The sequence below is a fragment of the Eleutherodactylus coqui genome, chromosome 10 (genome assembly GCF_035609145.1).
Source record: "Eleutherodactylus coqui strain aEleCoq1 chromosome 10, aEleCoq1.hap1, whole genome shotgun sequence".
Taxonomy (NCBI): Eukaryota; Metazoa; Chordata; class Amphibia; order Anura; family Eleutherodactylidae; genus Eleutherodactylus; species Eleutherodactylus coqui.
Window position 1 is genome coordinate 15,849,044 of NC_089846.1, and position 21,784 is coordinate 15,870,827.

At 46.8% G+C, this 21,784-nt stretch overlaps 1 protein-coding gene across 1 annotated transcript in view; it reads right to left on the reverse strand.

Moving 5' to 3' along the window:
- KCNT1 (potassium sodium-activated channel subfamily T member 1) overlaps positions 1-18,887 on the reverse strand; it is a 295,306-nt gene extending 276,419 nt beyond the window's left edge. Inside the window, exon 1 of the mRNA XM_066580376.1 lies at positions 18,844-18,887. The gene's annotated coding sequence lies outside the window, so the exon portion shown is untranslated. The remainder of the gene's footprint in view (positions 1-18,843) is intronic.
- Positions 18,888-21,784: the final 2,897 nt, after the last annotated feature.

The window sequence follows — 21,784 nt, forward strand, 5'->3', positions numbered from 1 at the left end:
TGGACTCCTTTACTGGGGAAAACTCCATATGTGACAATCAGACAGCAAATTTGCTCTCTGATTGATGGGGTTGATAACATGAACAAAACTCATGTTCCCCTCCCCGGAACTGGGAGATAGACAGGATGATCACAGATCTGCTCTGGTGCCTGCTTGCTCTCCTCTGCACAGACTGACTGAAATGACAGCTGTTAACTCAGTATTTCTGACTAAACTTCAAATGGCCGTAGATCCGATCCTTCAAAGACTACAGACCTGGAATCCTCACCTCAAAGCATGCTGGTCGCCCTGATAGAACCAAAGCTACAGCCGTTTAAAGTAGAACGAGCTCTGTTCATCCAAACCTGTAATGTCCTTCTGAACTGCTGGGGGAGTTAGTCCGACATACCATAATTCAGAGACTCAAATACATACAATGTACTTCCTGGGCACCGCCTGATATCTGCTTATGTGGCAGATGATGATTCCCTATGGTCAAAAGAGCTTATCCCAGAACATGTAATAGGGGTGCTCCACCAGGGCATATGAATGCCTCAGAGGGTACAATAAGGCCTTAATAATTGCTATGGGGCACAGTGAGGCCTATAATTGACTTGGAAGGCACTGTTGGGCATATACGTGACTCAGGAGGCACATAGGGGCTATAATAATTGCTCATGGTCACAGTGGGGCCTTAATAATAGTTCATGGGTATAGTGGTGCTTATAAATGACTTGGGGGGGCACAGTGGGGCCTTATTAATGACATAGAGGCACAGAGGGCCTATACATGACTCAGGGGGTCCTATTAATGATTCTGGGGCACAGAGGGACCTATAAGTGACTCAGGGAACAGGGTTGCTTATAAATGACAAAGGGGGCACAGTGGAGCCCATAGATTACTAAGGGGGCACACTGTGACTCTGTTACCCAAGGGCCCATGTAAACCTGTAGCCGGCGCTGGCCAATAGCAACCTCATTATGGCTGAACTACATAACCGATTTACAGTAACAGACTATTAATAATAATAATCTTTATTTATAAAGCACCAACATATTCTACAGCGCTTACAAAAACAGGTCAAAAGCAGGGAGACACAGAAGGACAAAAGTACAAAAATATAAGAACCACGGTTACATAGTAATCAGTTGATGGAAACACTAGGGGTGCGGGTCCTGCTCCAACGAGCTTACATACTACAAGTAATGGGGTGATACAGAAGGTAAAGGGCTGGAGATGTGCACGGTATGGCGAGGTGGAGAGTGAGGGATGCTATACACAAACAGTGGTCAGACATAAGCCGTGTGGTGGCAGAATCTGTGACTGCATGGGGCGGTTTGATGGTGCCTAGCAGGGACTGCAGTCGTAGAACAGGGAGCATGCTATCAGGCGGGGTACAGATGTTGTAGAAATGATGATTAATTAGCGTAAAATGTCTATTGATTTGTATAAACTAGATGTATTACACAGCTGTAGTGATTTGACTCTGTAGTGTGCTAGAACAGTAGTCCAATGTAAAGTTCCAATGCAGCCACTGAGGGGTTAAATTACATAGGAATGTAGTGGAGCTGATGGTAACGTTACGTTTCTCTTCAGTCGTCCGCCACCCCCACCTCAACTTCTGGGACAAAGAAGCTGGTCTTTGCCTGACCACATGTAGAGGAGATAAAGGCTGGCTTGTACACGGGGCCTGAGAGAGGCGTGGGGAAGGGAGGGGATTCTATATGGCTCAACGAATGAAAATATATATATGTTACTGCTGTCATATGTTATACGCCCATAAAGGGCAGGTATTATGAGTTTTAATAAAACTGGAGCTCTGGCATTGTACCGCCCAGGCCTAGTTGAGATTCGAGACTAATAGCTTGTGTCTGACTGGGTCCTTACATCGTGTGCGCATACTACATAATTAGGAAGCTACAGAATACCGCGGAACCTGCTGGAGAAATTGGTGTCCAGATCACAGAGGGGTTTGGTTCAGGGGGTATGCCTCCCCGAAGAGGTGCATTTTTAGAGCGTGCCTGAAGTTGTGTGAGTCAGGGATTGCGCGGATAGTTTTGGGTAGCGCATTCCAGAGGACCGGTGCTGCTCTGGAGAAGTCTTGGAGGCGGGAATGAGAGGTTCGAAATAAAGTGGCACTCAGTCTGATTTCATTAGCGGAGCGGCGGGTGCAGCCTGGGCAGTGGGTTGAGATGAGGGAGGCAATGTAGGGTGGCGCGGTAGTATGGAGGGCTTTGTGGATGAAGGCAGTGAGTTTGAATTGTATTCTGTATTTGACTATTAAAGAGAAGGTCCAGTTTTGCAAGCTTTGTTTTTAAATAGTACAGTTTTGTATCTACATCTACCCCAATATGTCTTCAACGTTAACAGACTATACATCACCCCTGGGTATAGTCTGATACTGCAGTCATGTTGCCCTCTATCCATTTTACAGGCATATCGGAAAAATTAAAAACTTTGATTTTGCATGTGAACTTCCCCTTTAAGTTACCGGACCCACTTATTGCCAACTTGTTGTTATACCCTCAATAAGCTGGTATAAAAGTTAGCATTAACATTGCTAAGAGTGTGACAGTGACAGCGAGCCTACAGATGGGCAGAGAACTGCAATCCAATATAACGGCCGCCACGAGTGTTAATCTATTTATCATCCCATAAACTGTTTGTAGATGTGAGTCAATCTCTTGGATCGCGGCCGGCGCTGCTCCTGGCAAGAGCTGAATGGAAAGTATGTCTCTATTAATTGTTCCAAGGAGGCACGATGTGTACAAGATAATCCCACACAGGCAAATATACAAACACTGCGGGACTCACACCTTCACACGGCACAAAACACAGAAAACATGGCGCTCACGCCTCGTACCGGAGGCATCACTACTGCAGGGCGCAGGGGGCCACGATGCTTGTACCCCCGATGCCACATTTAGTGCCCCCAAATCTACACTAAATGGTCCCGTTATTAGAGCCCCCAACTAGAGACCCATAGGAGTGCAGCAAATTCATTGTGGCGTAGATTCTACTAGGTGATGAAATCGTTCTGTAGGAATACCGGCCCCTGCGGACAGGAGCTTCTTATAGTTGCTGCAGATTAGATGGAGGTGCTGACATGTTCTGACCAGCTGGCAGTAAGGGGTCATCGATTCATGCTGCTTGTGCCAAATTCGTAACGGAAATCTGGATTCATCTGACCAGGCGATGTTTTTCCGCTGCTTAGTGGTACAATGTTTGCGCACTTTTGCCCCCCGCCTTTAGCATGGACAACATTGGGGGATGAACTAGGTGGACATATGTGTTTTTCAGTCTTAGGCCTCCTGCACAGGAGTGTATTTACATTGCGGATTCCACGGTGGGCATCCGCCTCCGGACTCCGCAGCAAATACAGCCCCATAGCATTCAATGGCAAAACGCCATTTCATCTCCACAAGCGGAAATCGATTGCAATTTTCCGCTCGCGGAGAATAAATCACAGCATGCTGCGTTTTTGTGCAGATTACGCACGGCCGGCTTCCATTGAAGTCAGTGGAAGCCGTCCGTCCCGCAGCACTTCTGCAGTGAGCACTGCGGAAGTATTGCAGGATACGCGTCACCCCCCGGCGGCAAATGCGCATGCGCGACGGAGTGCCAGCGGGCACATCTACAGCACTTGCAGAAGATGCTGGACAGGTACGCAGAGGTCACCAGCTGGGCACCTGGTCAAACTCCGCTGCAGGAACCCCGCATGCGGGGTCCGACCCGCTTGTGTGCAGGAGGCCTTACACACTGTGTTACTGTGTTATGTTACTTTGTTGTTTCTCCTAGACACAATGGAACTGCTGGTCATCTGCTGTTATAGCCCATCAGCCCTAAGAAACAACAAGTTCAGGCGCAGAAGTTGGCGCACCAGCGTTGCCAGCTACAAGTGCCTGACCGTGCCGCGCCTGGTTATACGAACGATTCCTGACTTCCTCTGACCTTTTCCGGTAATAAGCTGCCTCTATCCACAGGATCCCCTTTCGCTGGATGTTTCCCCGATCTCACCATTCTTGTTATACTCTCCACATCCTGTCCCGGCTAGTCTAGCGTCAAACATTTTTGTCGTGAAACAGGAAGGGTCACTTAGAAAGGGTCATTCAGTGCATTTCTCTAGTTCATTGGTTGGGCAGTGTTATATGGGCACTGTGTGGCATGATTACTTGTACACTGTATGATTATATTTGGGCATTACATAGTATGCCACCAAAAGTGGAGCTACTGTAGAACACTTTGTTGGGCTTTCCACATTGCGTCCATCTCTTTTCTTTATACTGCCACATCTATGAACACGTGGGAAGATATAAAGGCATATACGTGCATTTAGGAGCATCCGTCACAACGGTGTAATTAGTTATATTCATGAGTGAGTTCATTTTATTAGGTTGTTCGCATCATTTCATTGTAAGGCTTTGGTGGTTCTTCAAAAATGTAGTTGCCCACATGACAAAGCTATGATGGTGATCGGAAGGTACGGCCTTGCATGCCATGCCTGATATAAAGAGGTACATGTAGTGTGGCGCAGTAGGTATAGAAAAACGCTGAGGCGTTGGGACGTCATGTTCCTCATGTGGGTAGAATTACAGGATGCTAGAAGAGGTAGCCCTTCTCACCAACAGGAAAAGGGCTTAATGTAGTGGCCCAGTACATCTATTCCTGGCCCCCTCCATAATGTCATACATGTCATGTCTTATGATGGTGCACTGTGCAAAAGTGTCTCGTCTTTCTTTTATATGTATTGCACAGCTGCAGCAAGTGATGGGTTAAGTGTTTGCATGAGCCTGGGAGATGCTTGCAATGTATCATTTATGTCTTGTCACGTGGTATGAGTGAGGATATACATAGGAGTGTCTGAGAGCGGGAAGCTTAGTCAGTCTGATTCTTCTGGGTTCCTGAGAGTGACAGCCACATGGGGGTACCTTCAACTCTCATGTGGTGAAGAATGGAGGAGGAAAAGCAGTTCCTGATCTTCTGTGTGCCAGTGACTTTAGAAGAGTGAGAGCCCCCAAAAGAGAGAGAATTGATTGTGTTGGTGGTGTGTCAAGGCCAAAGTCCCTGTGCAGAGGTACTCCCTTACTACTGTTCCTACGCGGTCGTCCTGTGCCTGGAATCATCGCGTAGAGATACTTGAAGTCTACTGTTCCTAGGCGGCTGTCCTCTGCCTGGGATCACCGTGTGAAGGTACTCAAATACTGCTGTTTCCTACACGGTCGTCCTGTGTCGGGGATCACTGTGTAGAGGTACTATCCTACTGTTTAGTTTTCCTGCACCTCCAACTTGTGTAATTTGTGCTTTTCACCCAGTGTGGTCTTTAAGTAAAGGTCTGCCAGGTCCTGACCGTTTCCCAGGCACCTGAGGTACGTTACAAAGTCTGTGGCTCATTTCTTTACCACCGAGGATCATTCCGGTGGGTATCGGAACGGGGGTGTCACCCGTGACAACCCCTAATCCTGTTCGCAAGTTTATTGGGCATCCCTCTCCGAGGGGTGTCCAGAAAAGGCCCAGCGCTGCCCTGGCTGAGGCTATGTGCGTGCTAGGTGCTGACATGACAAGAAACCATGTTACCCTCCCAGCTCCTCAATGTATGCTCTGTGTCCGGGGTCACCCCACAAGACGCTGCACATAATGCCTGGTATGTAGTACCTCGGGGAGTTAATACTGTACCAGAACCAAGTTCGGAACATAAATGAAGCACCAGAACCAAATTCATGATATAAAAATTGCATTAGAACCATTTTCTATGTTTTATGGAACCCAGTTGAGTAAATAAATAAAGCATGAACCAACCTCTGTGCATAGATACAATACCAGAACCAAACCCATAACACAAATACTGCCCCAGAACTAAGTTTTTCAAATAAAAAACACACCAGAATCAAGCTCATAAAATAAATACTGCACCAGAGCAAAGCTCAGTACATAGATACAATACCAGAACCAAGCTCAGTACATACAGTAGATATAGCACCAGAACCAGGTTCTTAACATAAACACAGTGCCAAAATTAAGCTTATAACATAAATACAGCACCAGAACCAAGCTTGTTAAATAAATACAACATGAACCAATCTCAGTACATATATAAAACACAACACCAGAGCTAATCGCATAGCATAAATACAGTAGCAGAGCCCAGTGGGGTGCTGATGGGCTGGCTGCAGCACCTTGGAACATCAGGGGGTTGGAGACAGAGCTGGAAGGAGAATTCATGTAGCTCCACAAGATGCTGCCACATGGAGGAAAACATCATGTGGTCAGGCAGACCTAACGGGAGGCAATCGCCACAGCCTACATCTGCCTGGTGTGCCCCCTACAGGCTGGTGGCCCATACCCTGAGTGACCACATGGGTTGCATGTAGCGAAGGCCGGCCATACTTCCAACACACCAACTTCAAGAACTGACTGTTTGCTTGCTGCCTAATATATCCCTCCCTGACAGGCGCCACTGCCAGGAGATAATCCGCGTTCTTCACTTCACCTGTCAGCCGTTTGTGTTAATCATTAGGACTGATCAATCTTATATGACAGAATTCTCAGCAGCCACAGAACCTTAAAATAGGAGTCTTGCTGTTACGTATCAGTCCTGTTTGGGCATTGTGTGCCCCTTATTGGTACCTGAGGGGGTCATCTAGTGAGTGGGAATTGCCCATTATTCAGCTTTTGTAGGAGATTGTACATTCGTGGCCAAAAATTTGAGACTGACACAATTGATTTGCAGAGGTTTTCTAGTGTCAGTCCGCACTAACTCTAGATTGCTATGAAGAGCGATCAGATAATTTGTAGCAAATTGCAAAGCCATTCTTTGCCAAGAAAATGGCCTTAATCACAAAAAAAACTTTCCACTGAATGTAAGCCCTGCCACAAAATAACCTGCTAATATCATCACCGTGTGCCAGGACCGTCTCCTACAGAGGATTCAGCTATTAGAACGCTTCAGCGCCAGTTCTGAGCGGGTCCACCCGCAGTGTTTACCGTTGTGTGTAAATACCGGGTCTGCCGGCAGAGACCACTCATGGCTGCGGGTGTAGTGCGCACGCCTGCGTATCACATGATCACATGATCACGCGCAGTGTGACTTTTAAGAAAATGTCCTGCTCTGTTTCAGTGGGTTTTCATATGAAAATGCCACCCATACTCAATGCATTGCGTATGGACAACGTAGCACCTGCTAACTATATGAGGGGCTGCTGATAAGTCTTTGGCTTTACCCAGAAAGAAACGAGGTAGGAAGATGACACTTTCCATTTCATCCACATACTCTCCACTGATGCCAACACACTTCTTACATCGGTATTCCAAGCTCTGTAAGCCTTGCAAAAAGAAGGATTTCGGTTGTGCCTCAAACCAGTCGTCTGTAGCAGCCATGGCATCAGAAATGGTGTGAAATTTGGTCCCCTTGAGGTGTTTCTTCAGGTTTGGAAACAGATGATAGTCAGAGGAAGCTAGATCCGGTGAATAAGGTGGGTGGTCAACCAGCTGGAAGCCTAGCTCCACCAGTTTTGCCGTGGTCACTTGTGCAGTGTGAGCGGAGGCGTTGTCTTGCAGGAACAAGATTCCTTTGGACAGCTTGCCGCACCTTTTGGTCTTCAGAGCTGCCTTCAACTGGTCCAAAAGTTCAATGTAATGCCTTGCATTGATGGTGGAACCATTGGGAAGGTAGTCCTCTAGCAGCATGCCCTCCTTATCCCAGAACAGACGCCATTACCTTAGTGGCTGACCTTCTTTGGGCGAGGAGAACCACTGGGCCTCCACTCTTTTGACTGCTCCTTGGTTTCAGGGTCATACAAATAAATCCAGGTCTCATCCATAGTGACCAGTCGATCCAGGAAGTTCTTATCAGTCTGGAAATGCTGACAAATGGAACGGGAAGTTTTCACTAGCATGCTTCTGATCTGTTGTCAAACATTTGGGGACCCACTGTGCAGATAGCTTCTTCATGTTCTAATGTTCATGGATGATGACACAAACACATTCACCAGAAATCCCCATGATGTCTGCTATTCCTGCAGCTGAAATTGGCCGATTCTCCAGTATGAGGTTGTGCGCAGCATCGACGATCTCCGGAACAACAACCTCTCTCGGTCGTCCAGGACGTTCCTCATCGTTGGTGCAGAAGAGGCCCGTCAGTTCTAAACTGTAGAATATGAAGGGCATTGATCCCCCAATGTCTGCGACTAGAGATGAACGAGCATGCTTGGATACAGCAGTTACTCGAGCGAGCATTGCTCTTCTCGAGTAACTGCTTACTGGTCCGAGCGTGCTCGGGGTAAGGGGGGGCGGCGGGGGGAGAATGAGAGAGATCTCTCTCACTTTCCCCCCTGCCGCTCACCCCCGCCGCCCCACTGAGCACGCTCGGACCAATAAGCAGTTACTCGAGAAGAGCAATGCTCGCTCATCTCTATCTGCGACATATCACCATGAATCTCCTTCGCAGACTTTCCTTGCAGATACAAGGATTCTATCCCTCCTCTGCTCTCATTTGCGGTGAATATCGCCTTAGACTCCGCCATCTTGTTTTCCCGCGTGCCGAGATAACTGTTGCCATAAGCTATAGTCACATAAGGCTTTCATGTGATGTAACATTCGTTACCATAGAAAGAAACAAAGAACACAAAGCCAAAGACTTATCAGCAGCCCCTCGTATAAGTGTATAGGGCTCACGCTGCGCGGTACGCAGAGAATAAAAGAGCGTGCTGCGATCTATCGTACCTACACGCCGTATGCGGGAAAAAACGCCCGTTCGCATGAGCCCTAAACTTCATCTATTTGTCAAAAAAAGTTTAAAAGCTTATGAAATGCTTATAAATATACTTCAGTAATCAAAGAAACATCGAAGTAAAAGGTCTAAAACCGCAAAACCAAAATACGGCGTAAACGTCCACGAGACTTAAAAACAAACACGTTTCCTCTCGGCCTCCTTTGGGACACACATGTTCCGGATCTTGTTCCTCGGCTTCTCGGTTGTACTTTGTTTGCAGTATTTACATAGGACCATACAAGCCCCTCTTGTCATACACAAATATTTTCGGAGGCCCGGCACGCGCTTACTTGTGTTGTTTTCCTAAAGATCAAAGACGACTATTGGAACGGAGATGTCCGGCTCCTGACTGGTTCTGTCCATCTGCAGGACAAGATGTCGCCCAGCGTGGGACCGGCTCCGATCAGGGGGGCCTGTTTACTGAAGGAGGCCTGCCGCGCTACGAGAATGTGCAACTGTCAGGGATATTTGCTGCCTCCGGCGACAACAGTGAGTTGGACGGCGTTTCATTCAACAGGAAAAGCAGAGGTGTTCTATCATAAACAAGTGCGCGGCCAAAGCCGACAATGGGATGAAGCTGGCGCGGGCCAAATAACCATCGCAGCGCCAGATTATTACATGGAGCACACGCTGCCTCTGAGATCTAGTAGAGACGACCGCAGGCCTAAGATGCTGCAGAATCCCTTAGGAGCCGTAACACATGACCACGGGGCCCAATAGCAATGTGTCTTATTCTCCGTTTTTCAGTGGCCCTTCCAGTCTTCCCTTCCATCATTCCTCACCTACTGGGTCCCATGGCAGCTTACCTGTTCACCTCCCAGTTATGTCCATTGCCGACCTTAGCTAGTGCAACCCTTGCAATCACATGAGGAGCAAGTCCCTTCTAGGCGGAAATCCAGGTGGATGTAAGTTGGGGATGACCCCCCCCTCCCTTAGGTCTGCCTGGCCAGGGGATCTCCATGCAGCAGCGTCTTGTGACCCTACATGAATCATCCTCCTCCTGGCTCTGTCTCCTACCTTCTGGTGCTCTCAGGTGCTGCTATCAGCCTATCGGTGCCCACACAATATTATTGTTTAGTCCTGCTGCTGTATGTTATGAAGTTGGTTCTGGTATTGTATCTATGTACTGAGGTGGCTTCATGCTGTATTTATGTTATAAGCTTTCGCTCTGGGTCTGTACTTACGTACTGAGCTAGTTTCTGGTGCTGTATCAAAATTATAAACTTGGTTCTGGTGGTTTTTTTATGTTCTGATTTTGGTTCTAGTGCTGTGTTTACCTTATGAGCTTGGTTCTGGTACTGTACAAATGTTATGAGCTTGGTTCTGGTACTGTACAAATGTTATGAACTTGGTTCTGGTGTTGTATATATGTTATCAGCTTGCTTCTAGCATTGTATCTCTGTATTGAGGTTGGTTCTGGTGCTATATTTTTGTTATGTGCTTGGTTCTGGTACGGTATTTATTCCCTGCCCTGGTGTGACTATGCTGCTATCTTGCTGTTTCTATTTCCTGTACAAACAGAATGCAGTCTGCCTACCAGTGAAATAAATAAAGTTTTTTTTCTCCCTTTGACGAGGATGATGGGTGGAGGTGGAGGTGGGCGTAGGGGGGGGGGGGGGGTGTGCAGCTGAGGAAAAAATCAGCACGGGGTGCCATGTAACCTAAGGCTGGTACTGTAGGAGGCACATGCTATGTAATCTTTGAACCAATTCTCCCTTCATTTGTGTTTTTATTTCTAAATCTCCTACTGCCACCTGGAAACCGTCAGCAAGCTGCTGTTGACAGACCTGTTAGACTTTGGAGTCACCAGCTCTTGCAGTGCACAGAACGGTCCTACAATGAATGAGCTGTAGGTACTGTTGTCCTATTAATGCTTCACCCCTCCTGCAACCCTGTTACCCCTAACTGATACAAGTAGGAGACCGCTATGTTTTGCCAGATCACTTCAATGTTCAGAAGTTAAAGGGATATTCCCATTTTTGCCTGAACATGGCTGCAACGGGAATACCTCTCTGTATCAGGGGAGCAGACATGGAAACGGTCGCACACAGCTGTACTCTGCTGTTTCTGGAACTCCCATAGAAGTGAATGGGAATTCTGGGCAGTGAGCAACTCTGTTACCACAACCCGGGAGCCGCAGTAACAGTATCGCTCGCTGTACTACGCTGTTTCCAAAATTCCCTTTCACATCTATGGGCATGACTCGGGTATACCAGAGCCTTTACCTGCTGTACCCCCCATGACCTCCAAAACCTCCCATTTACCAACCTTCCCCAATGATGACAAACACTTCTTAATTTTGGAAAATTTGTCCGCAGCAGCTATTTTGTTACAAATAATTTAACATATATTAATCATTTAAGGAAAACTCCTAAATTAATCTCAGCCTCCACCAAAGAGGGGAGGTCCTTGGAGCCCCAAAATCTGACTCCACCATTTAAAGGGAAAAATCCCAATTGCCTCCAGCCGCACTCCAACTGACTGGGAGACCCGCTAGGCTTCACAAGGCTATAAACTCTACCATCTCTGCGCGGACTCCCGCTCTTAGAGCCAAGAAGCGCCAGACCCAACACCAACCGTCCAATGAGAGGGGAAAGGTGGCTAGCCACACCCTGCCTCCCCCGACCAATTTTATAACCGACTCCAAGGACCCGCCTACCACTGCCATGACAAGAAATACATTCCCAACTCCATGGGGGGACACTACAACTACTGGAGCCAGTATGGGGGGACACTATTACTACTGGGTCCACTTTGGGGCATACTATTACTGCTGGGGCCACAAAGGAGGACATTATACTGGGACAACGATGGGGCACACTGTTACTACTGGGGCGACTTAAGGGGACACTATTATTACTGGGGCCACTAAAAGGGTGCTATTAATACTGGGGCCACTGTAGGGGTCACTACTATTACTGGGGCCACTAACAGGGTGTTATTACTACTGGGGCCACTGTAGGGGCTCACTACTATAAATGGGGCCACTAACAGGGTGTTATTACTACTGGGGCCACTATAGGGCTCACTACTACTACTGGGGCTACTATAGGGTTCACTGTTACTACTAGGACCACTAATGGAGTCATGATTACTGCTGGGGCCACTAATGGGGTCTGTATAACTACTAGGGCCATTAGGTGGGTTACAATTACTGTTGGGGCCACTACTTGGGGCACTATTATTCTGTCACTTCAGACAAGTCACAATGGTTCAAATATGTGTCGGATATCTTGTTCATTGGCGCTTTCAATACCTGTAAAATGAGTGGGTTTTTTGCCCCTAGGGAGCGCTATTTCACACTTCGCCTCAGGCAGCATAAAGGTTTGGGGCACCCCGGCTATACCGATGGAAAAATACGTTAGGGGTTTTTGAAAAGTGGGGATGAAAATCCCTCAAAAAATGGAGCGTCTTTACGTACCAAACTATGTCCCATCCTCAAGGGGTTAAAGAGGCTCCAGCATGCCCATATAAGCACTAACAATAGGAGCTTCGCTCCAGCCCATCTTGGCTCCTATCCCCCTCACTACCCAGAAGGTGGCTGGGTATTATTTGGATCATTAGCGCCCGCTGGCATGAGCTATGTCCTTCCCCGCACTCCTCTGCCCACACTCAGCTGTTAATGTCTCATTATTTCCACAGATCGTGTGCGCTCTCCCCGGGGACGCGGGATGTTTTTGCTGACCAGCAGTTTTTAGCATGACACACGCTGGTGCTGCGCAGTCCTACCAGGGACGGTTCGCCGCTGAGGATCTGCATATTACTCGTTAGGAAGTACATTGAGTGTTTCCTTCAGGGCAGATTGAGGAATCGTGTCCCTGAGTGTGCTGAGTCGCCTGATTCTGCGCTGCGGCTCCCGTAGGTGGTCTACAGATTTCGTTTGATGCTTTCCCATGTGATCACACACTTTGGACTGCAGCTGATGTGCTGACTCCGACATCCTGCAGGTGCTCCGGGATCTCCTCCGGTCCCAAGGAACACTAATCCTACAGACAATCCCCACCCACGGCATGTTTATAGGTGGCAGCAATATACTCCTACGTAGGACGGTATATTTAGGCACCGAGGGAAAAAACATTTTGCAGGTAAATGACTTATTCAAGGTCTGGAGATTTTGGACCATAATCCTTTGCAAGGGGAACCATGGTTAACTCTCTCCTTAAGCTGAGTGGAACTCTGACTCAGGAGAACGCCATTACCCCTCCCCTGGGAAGTGGACTCAGAGCGGAAGGTATCACTATTATCAGCAGTTACCACTATTTAGTGTTCGTTATTACTAATTAGGCTGCTCTCACGTTTTACAGCACACCATCATTGCAGTGGGTGATGCGGTGCGTTTAAAATCACTGAAACGCACTAAAAGCAGACCGCGTTCGAAAAGCGTGTGAGAGCGGCCTTAGTGGCAGTCATCACTATTTAGTGGCTGCTATCACTATTTAAGGCCTCATTCACATGACCGCGTACATTTTCACGCTGGCCGCATGTGCTGTAAAATCACATCGGTGAAGGATTGTCGCGATTGAGTCCCGAGATTATCGTTTTCTCGTCCGTTCACACAGGCGTATCGCGTGAAAAAAAATCTGCAGCGCGGAATTCCATTGGTCGGCAGAAATCCTCATAATGACTGTTAAAGCTTAAATAGAGCCAGCTGTCTTCTTTCTCGAGCGCCTGACGCAGGTAAACTCCCTCCTCCTACCTTTTCGTTCAGCTCCCATAGGAGTCTATGGGAGCCTCCAGCATTTTTCGTCAAAAGATAGGTCAATAGCTAAATAGCCGCGTAGAAACGCTTATGTGAATGAGGCCTTAGGGCCATTTACACAAGACGATTATCGCACAAAATTCGTTCAAACAATGTGATCGTTATCTCTAAACGCCAAGCTATCGTTTACTAATCGTTTGTCATTCATCTTCAACCAGCATCTAAATCAGCGCTGGTTCGCTCACTTCTCGCTGCGCATAAACGCTCCCCGCTTCATATAGAACGTGGACTGCTGAGCGAGAAGCCAGCGATACTCAGTGGTGATGTGCCTGTGCGGTTGCCCGAGCGGGACGCCCACCGTTGTGTGGAAAACTACGATGGTGGACGTGGGTGGCTCTATGATCTCTCCCGACAGCGGCATCCGCATGGCATAGCTCGGTCACACACACAGTGAACACAACGGAGCATCGAAGCCTATGATGTTCCTGGCCTCTAACATAAATGTCACGTGACGCCAGCACCCCTTCTGGGACGCTATTCACATGACGCAAAATAAAGAGTCCGCAGTCCAATAGTGAAGTTTCAGGAAGACAACGGGAGGTGCTCGGCTGAACTTGACTCACACCTTCCCAGCCTTCATTCTCCAACAATCACTTGCGTAGTTCACTTCTCAGATGTCGCGTATTCTTTACAAGATTTCATTCCTTTTTCGCACTTTCAGCTTCACAGGCTTACTAGGAGACGCTCTCCCCTGAACTCCAGCCGTCCTCAGTCCCAGTTATCTGATAGACCGCCCGTGGGGTCTGCGCTCCCGGCACAGTGAAAGCTTTCACTCCAGCTTCTCTTTTCTCAGGCTCCTTAAATTACTTGTCTTCTTTTTAGACCGTCTGAATGACTGCACTGAATGCGTATATACAGGGGAGTAACTAAAAGCTCAGGGGCCCTGATGCAAAAGATGAGCTGGGGCCCCCCTCTATCTGTATCTGTACCCGTACCCATACCTAAACCATGCTGCACAGAGACATAAATTGAAGCTTCTGGGCCCCAATGCAAAACCTGTAACAGGGCCCCCAACTATAATGCTTTATTCATAGTACTGGGCTCCCTATATGGAGAAGAGAGGCCTTATGGGCCCCCTAAGGCTCCTGTGCCCGGGTGCAACCGCATCCCCTGCACCCTCTATAGTTACGCCCCTGCGTATATACGTATATACACTTTTGTGAAGGCAGCTTCAGGCAGGTATCACTATGTATCAGTGGTTATCAGCACTTAGCGGTGGTTATACTTGTTTAGCAGTTATTACTATTACTTTTGGTATATTTATCACTTTTCAGCGGTGGTCACCAGTATATATAGAGGGTCTCACTATTTACTACTCAGTGGATGCATACTACCGGTATATTCCCCTGTGTCAGCATTAGTACTAGTTGGCAGGTTTCAGACGGGTGTATTATGGGCGCATTCCTTCATCCGTAGTACGGAGTTGTGTCCCGGCCCGACTGTGAGTTTTACGAACACGAACCCGGAGCATCTCAGAGATCTATGATGCTCTGAGTTCAGGTCAGCTAACCCCGCGGTCAGGCCGGGACACACGTCTGCATGGTGGACGCAGGAAAGCGCCCATAATACGCCCATCTGAAACCGTCCTTTAGCAGTGCCTATCTCCATTTCACCCCCTTTGGCACGTGCTCTATTAAAGGGTATGTGTCAATCAGACGCTCTAGTAAAGTTCACCTATTGGTCACCCATTACCTCTTACCATCTGAGAGGGGCAGCGCCCCGTACCCCACGGCCGCCTTCAGAGGGGTGAGACTTATGTAATTTACTGGGGCTTGCAGTGAACATCCGCCTCTGTGAAAGGCCCCTTAAGGGGTTGTACTGAGATTGGACTTTATCACCTGTACTAAAAGTCTGATCTCACCACTGAGACCCCCACCAAGAACGGGGGTCCGGTGTCCCCATCTCCTCTTCACTGTGGGCTCGCTGCCCCCACCCGCAGTGACACTAACGAAAATACCTGAGCCTATCACTCGGCTACCCGCCTGCGCCGCTGAGGGCACTGGAGCCGCTGCGGTGCAGCTGGGGGCCATTCACTACTACAGAGATGGGAGAATGGATTGGGAGCTCTTAAATCAATATGGATGGGTGAAAACTGAAAAAAAAATACCCCTTTAACCTCTTAAGGACACGGCCTTTTGTGGACTTCAGGGCACAACGATTTTTTTGACATTTTCATCTCTTTTATATCTTCCCGCTAACACGGCCGCGGGCGGGCTGATGAGCCGCAGCCTTGTTGGTTCTGTCCTCTGGGTGCGAAGAACGCATTGGAATACTGGTGACACATTTACTTGGAGGGCAGGGAGAGAAAACGACACATTCTGCAGTGGTTTGTACGTTTTTTCTTACAGCATGGATCATGCAGCTTAAATGCCGATACATTTTTCTGCAGGTTGGTGCGATTACAACAATACCAGAATTATATATATATTTTTTGTTTTACTTTTCCCTGGGCGGGGCTCTGTGAGGACCTGTTTTCCTGCGTGATTAGCTGTAGTTATTGCTACCATTTTGGAGTAAATATGGCTTTTTCTATCACGTTTATTGCGTTTTTGTTTTTTTAAGTAAAATGAGCAAAATAACCATTTTGGCTCAGTTTATTTTTTACAGTTTTTTTGCAGGACGGGATAAATAGTGTGTTTTATTTATTCTGCAGGTCATTACGGACGTGACAATACCAGGCGTGCATTTTTTTGTTCTTTCTAAAAAAAAAAAAAAGAGGGCAGAGGGGGCAAAAAAAGGTCTTTTTACTATTCTTTTAACGCTTTTTTTTGTTACTCATTTAATTTTTTGTTACATATTTTTCATGTCCTGTAGGGGGCTTGAACTCACGAACGTAGGATCACTATGATAATACATTTCAGTACCTCTGTGAACTCTTTACGTGCATGCAAAGGGCTAACAGCGGGGATCGGTGAGCGATCCCCGCTGTTTCACAGCTGACTCCCGCTAGAGATGGCACAGGCTCAGCTTCTGATGCCATGCCATGCACAGGACGTTTGTCTACATGCCGTTGTCACGTACCCGCTGCCTGGGGTGTAAACCTATGTCAGATAGCGTTAAGGGGTTGAGCCGTCCGTATAACGGATCTGTCTAATTCAACAGAGCGCGCTCAGAGTGGCAGACCGCGTGATGGATCCGCTAAAAACGGGTATAAACAGATGCTGAACGCAAGAAACAGACCCAAATTGTCCGTTATTTTGATGAGATTGTAGGGCACATGTCAAAAAATTGACTCTTTACCGCCTGCTGGACGTCCGTTAGTGGATTCCGTCTCGCTAAAGCGAACGGATCTGTTAGTAGCGGTACATGAACGCAGGTGTGAAGGGCCTTCCAATCATACGAGTCTCCATATTTATAGTTTCAGTGCCGCTGTCGGACATGCTGGGAGTTGTAGTTCTACAACAGCTAGAGAGCCACAGGTTGACGACCACAGCACTTACCAATGAGACTATCCTCAGGTCTGTGACCACCTACCTGCTTGACCTGCCTGCATGTGAGTCCCTATGGATATGTCCTGTACTGGCATTAGTAGAGAGTATTACATCCTGCAGAGCATTGCCCTGTGTGATACCTGCTATATCTGCATAGGACTGCACTATGGGCTTCTTTGCAGATCTGCAGAGCATCACTGCCTTCAGACGTCTGATATATAGTTCTCTGCTTATTACTGACCTGACATGGGGCTGCAGACTATTGCTCTCTTTAATTATAGAAGTACATTGATAGGCTTTGCAGATCATTAATGCCATGGACTCTTCTGCAGACTATTGCTCAGGTGCTCTATTGCTTTATGTTATCTACTACTTGGTATATGGATAGATTCTGCAGAGCATTCATTAAGTGGATACTTTAGAGATCTGCAGATTATTGCCCTGACACTCAACTGCTCTGTTTTATCTGCCAATCTCCTGTTTTATATTAATACAGCAATCCCCATTTAAAGGACTCTATAGATCTGCAGACTATTGCTCTCCTTTATCACCACCTTCCTTCTAAACTGTCTATTGGTAGATTCTGCAGATGATTTCTTCACCAGACTCCAGAGATCTGCAGACTTTTTACCACATCTCTGCTACCTATTGATAGATTCTGCCATCATTCAGTTACCTCTCTAGAAACCTGCAGACTATTGCTCTCTTGCTCCAATTGATCTGCCACATTCTTCTTGCTATGGGCAGATTCTACAAATCATTATTTTAGTGGAGTCTTGCAGACTATTGCTCTGTTTTATCTAGCACCCTGATCGGTTCTGCAGATCATTCATTCTGTGAACCCTTTAGAGTTGCAGACTATTGCTCTATTTTATCTACCACCTTCTCCTTGTACCGTATATGGACAGATTCCACACATTATTAATTCACTGGACTCTTGCAGACTATTGCTCTCTTTTATCTGGCAAATTTAGCACCTTGATTAATAATGCAGATCATTAATGAAGTGGACTCGTTAGAGATGCAGACTATTGCTCTATTTTATCTAGTAACTTGATAGATTTTGCAGATCATTCATCCAGTGGACTCTTGGAAATGCAGACTATTGCTTTATTTTATCTACCACCTTCCTGCAGATCATATATAAACTTATGCACCTTTTTCTCCTTTAGGTATCCACATATATACAGAACTGCAATCCTGGAAGCCAGCAACTCAACTTGTAATCTAGAACTACTACTCCCACCATGCCTAAAGTCAATGCCAACTAGAGCTTGTTATCCACCCCAAATAACAACCCCAAAGTGTCCACTTTTATAATACTGCACTCACACAGTCCATCATCTGGCCTAAGAAGGGTTCTAGGTTCTTCAATAGACTACATCTGGCCTAAAGAGGGTTCTAGGTCCTTCAATAGTCTACATCTGGACTAAAGAGGGTTCTAGGTCCTTCTATAAACTACATCTGGACTAAAGAGGGTTCTAGGTCCGTCTATAGACTACATCTGGATTAAAGAGGGTTCTAGGTCCTTCTATAAACTACATCTGGACTAAAGAGGGTTCTAGGTCCGTCTATAGACTACATCTGGATTAAAGAGGGTTCTAGGTCCTTCTATAGACTATATCTGGACTAAATAGAGTTCTAGGTCCTTCTATAGACTATATCTGGACTAAAGAAGGTTCTGGGTCCTTCAATAGACTACATCTGGAGTAAAGAGGGTTCTGGGTCCCTCACTAGACTACATCTGGACTAAAGAGGGTTCTGGGTCCTTCAATAGACTACATCTGGACTAAAGAGAGCTCTAGGTCCTTCAGCAGACTACTAAACAATGATATATGTGACATTACCATTTCTCCATTAACCCATTCATGGTCCTGCTCAGGGGTGAGGGATTCACCAAGCCTTACCTGGAAGTATATTTGTGGGTGCTGCCATCATCATAGACAAAGGTCTGGTTGGTATAACACTCGCTGCACATCCTTCTGCCACACTCTCCTGGGTGAAGGTGGTGATGCTGGTGGGATGTTGACTTGTAGACACCTTGGAGGCTTCTGTCCTTATCTGAAAATGGCATCCCAGCAAAGACTTGCTACTGGTAGAGATGGACACAACCTGAAGAACCTAGTTTTAGGTCTTTGGCTTGTCCCCAGTGGGTGTCAGAACATCTGTCCCCTCTGCAAGCTCTGGGCTGATGTCCTGCAGGTGGAGTAGAAACCAACCAGAGACATTTCCATCTGGTCTTTTAAATGTACAATCCAAGCAGTGGAGGAGCAGAGGTAAGTGCCAGGTTCCCAGCACCACCTACCTTAGTCACTAGTCCTGTGACTTTCATGCAATTGATAGTAAGGAGGACATTGTGGCAGCAGCAGCCAGGAGTAGATGATCCTTCCACCTGAGGGTGAGAATTCCTCCTCCAAGCCTTGTTTTATCCATTTACTCTTTCTTTTGTTAGCATCCTGGGCTTTTTCGCTCTCTCCTTAGAATTGATTGCCCAGTTCACACTGGGGTTTAATTTTCTATAGAAGTTAGTCCTATTGCCCCATCTGCTGGTCAGTTCAGGTATAGCATATTCTTTTTTTTTACCATGTGAAGTCACTGAAGTATCAGAGTTGGGCAATAGGGGGAAATTAATCAGTTCTTAAGACCTAAATCATTTGGAACTGACATGCTGAGAATTGTAGTTCTGCAGGGGCTTAGGTTGGATATTACTATAATAGTGGCAACCCTTGTGTTTGCTATGGGCCCCATGGAGAGGAAGGTTGCTTGCCAGCTCCACGTTTACATGGGCCCTGGGGCGACAGAGTCAGAGTGGGTCCCCTTAGTCATTTATAGGCCCCACTGTGCCCCCTGAGTACTCTATAGGCCCCGCTGTGCTCCTGAGTCATTTATAGATTTTGCTGTGCTCCCTGAATTATGTATTTCCCAAGTCATTAATAGGGTCCCACTGTGTCCCCTGAGTCATTTATAGGCTCCACTGTGACCCATGAGTTATTTATATGCCCCGCTGTGCCTCCTAAGTCATTATTAAGGCCCCATTGTGTCCCCTGAGTTATTTATAGGCTCTACTGTGTTATCTGGGTCATTAATAAGACTTTACAGACCCCATTGTGCCCCAAAGCAATTAATAAGGCTCCACTGTGCCCCCTGAGTCATTTATATGCCCCACAGTGCCTCTTGAGTAATTAATAAGGCTCCACTGTGGCACCTGAGTAATTTATATGCTCCACAGTGACATCTGTATCATTAATAAGACCCCACTGTGCCCCAGAGCAATTAATAAAGCCTCACTGTGACCACTGAGTAATTTATAAGCCCCACTGTGCCCCCTGAGTCATTTATAGGTTCCATTGTGTCCCCTAAGTTATTTATTTTCTGTTGTTCCCCCGAGTCATTTATAGGTTGCACTGTTTCCCCTTGAGTTATTAATAAGGCTCAACTATGCCCCTTGAGTAATTTATAGGCTTCATTGTTCCCCCTGAGTTATTTATAGGCTCCACTAGGCCGCCTGAGTCATTAATAGGCCTCATTGTGCACTTTGGGGTCATCTATATGCCCCACAGTGCCCCCTGAGTAATTAATAAGGCCCCACTGTGCAACCGGAGTCATTTATATGCTCCACAGTGACATCTGTATCATTAATAAGACCCCACTGTGCCCCAGAGCAATTAATAAAGTCGCATTGTAGTCACTGAGTAATTTACAACCCCACTGTGCCCCCTGAGTCATTTATAGGTTCCATTGTGTCCCCTAGGTTAGTTATTTTCTGTTGTGCCCCAAGTCATTTGTTTTCTGCTGTGACCCCTAAGTCATTTATAGGTTGTTCTGTGTCCCCTTGAGTCATTAATAAGGCCTCACTGTGTCCCTTGAGTCGTTTATAGGCTCCATTGTTTCCCTTGAGTCGTTTACAGGCTCCATTGTGCCCCCTGAGTCATTTACAGGCTCCATTGTGCCCCCTGAGTCATTAATAGACCTCATTGTGCACACTGGGTCATTCATAAGAACCCACAGTCCCCACTATGCACCTGAACCATTAGGCTCCTCTGTGCCTCCTGTGCCCTCTGGGTCCTCCCCTACATTACTCAGTCCCCGTACACAGATCTGTATTACATACAGCTATATCATTCCTCCTAACTTTTTGAGTGGGTTCATTGTGTGACAGATCCGTTTTTTCCATCCATATCCATACGCCTTAATGCTCTTATTTTAAACATTAGCACAAAAATCATTGGAATTTTGAATTTTTGTAATCCAAATTGCACCATTGAATAGAATAATGTGAAATTGGAGTCTCAGATACAGTTAGGAACCATACAGATAGTTTATGGAGCAGCATAGTAAGTTACTTAATGCACATCTATTTCCAAGGTCAAAAAGAGGAACATGTAAAGGACAAAGAGGGACAGAAGGACTTGTGTCCAAAAATAGGGACTGTCCCTTTAAAAAGGGGATACTTGGGAGGTATTCTATATAACTGCATGTGCCACCACCACCACCAATGAGACACAGGATGCTACCTGCTGGGCCTGCAGAGGCTAAGTAAGAATGTACACCGAAATCTAAGACTCTGGACTGTAAGAGCATGCTGGGAGTTGTAATTTCACAACAGCTGGATAGCTACCAGATGGAGGCCATGTCACATCATGTCACAATCTACTAGCTGAATCCTGATCACTAGTTACATCCTGTATTATACTTCAGAGCTGTGCTCACTATTCAGCTGGTGGAGTCACTGTGTACATACATTACTTATCCTGTACTGATCCTGAGTTACATCCTGTGTTATACTCCAGAGCTGCACTCACTATTCTGCTGGTGGAGTCACTGTGTACATACATTACTTATCCTGTA